The following is an 817-nucleotide window of genomic DNA, read 5'->3' as shown; positions in this document are numbered from 1 at the left end:
TTAGTCAGCGGAGGAAAAGAAACTAACCAGGATTCCCTCAGTAACGGCGAGTGAACAGGGAAGAGCTCAGCACCGAATCCCCGTCCCGTGGTGGGGCGCGGGAAATGTGGCGTACAGAAGACCCACTCCCCGGTGCCGCTCTCGGGGGGCCCAAGTCCTTCTGATCGAGGCACAGCCCGTGGACGGTGTGAGGCCGGTAGCGGCCCCCGGCGCACCGGGACCGGGTCTTCTTGGAGTCAGGTTGCTTGGGAATGCAGCCCAAAGCGGGTGGTAAACTCCATCTAAGGCTAAATACTGGCATGAGACCGATAGTCAACAAGTACCGTAAGGGAAAGTTGAAAAGAACTTTGAAGAGAGAGTTCAAGAGGGCCTTCCCTGGCCCCCTCAGCCCTGCTGTTACTTGATCTGAATCTAGCCCATGAAGAGCCCCATGGTCAGGACCCAGCACTCAATGCTTCATATCAATGAGCTTAGTCGTACATTGCTGTGGAAGCACTATAATTCTCATTTCATGGGTGAGGAACAAAATCTCCAAAAAGGAAGAGGTCAACTTGGTGTCCCAAATAACAAACTATCATCTTAACCACTATATAGTTCTTTGTCCTTTCTGCGTAATAGAGGCCAAATGATTTCACTGAAGAATTCCTGCACCACACCCATTTTTTGTGGCTAAGGTAGAACTTAGGATAGCATCATGTTAGCTTAAGCCTCCACAGCATTGTGAGATGTGAGGATTCACACTTTCATTACAAGGATTCATTAAAACCATTCTCCTTTTCCATAACTCTTGTCAGGTTCTTGGGCACTGTGAAGCAGC

At 49.7% G+C, this 817-nt stretch overlaps 1 long non-coding RNA gene across 1 annotated transcript in view; it reads left to right on the top strand.

Annotated features, from left to right (window-relative positions):
* The window catches only part of LOC109309450, a 15,830-nt gene extending 15,478 nt beyond the window's left edge, over window positions 1-352 (top strand). The window contains exon 3 of the long non-coding RNA XR_002100917.1: window positions 5-352. This is a non-coding gene — a long non-coding RNA (uncharacterized LOC109309450). The remainder of the gene's footprint in view (window positions 1-4) is intronic.
* The last annotated feature ends 465 nt before the right edge of the window (window positions 353-817 follow it).

The sequence above is a fragment of the Crocodylus porosus genome, unplaced genomic scaffold (assembly GCF_001723895.1).
Source record: "Crocodylus porosus isolate Cpor-Errol unplaced genomic scaffold, CroPor_comp1, whole genome shotgun sequence".
In the NCBI taxonomy this organism is placed as follows: domain Eukaryota; kingdom Metazoa; phylum Chordata; order Crocodylia; family Crocodylidae; genus Crocodylus; species Crocodylus porosus.
This window is presented reverse-complemented; position numbering and strand designations above follow the sequence as displayed.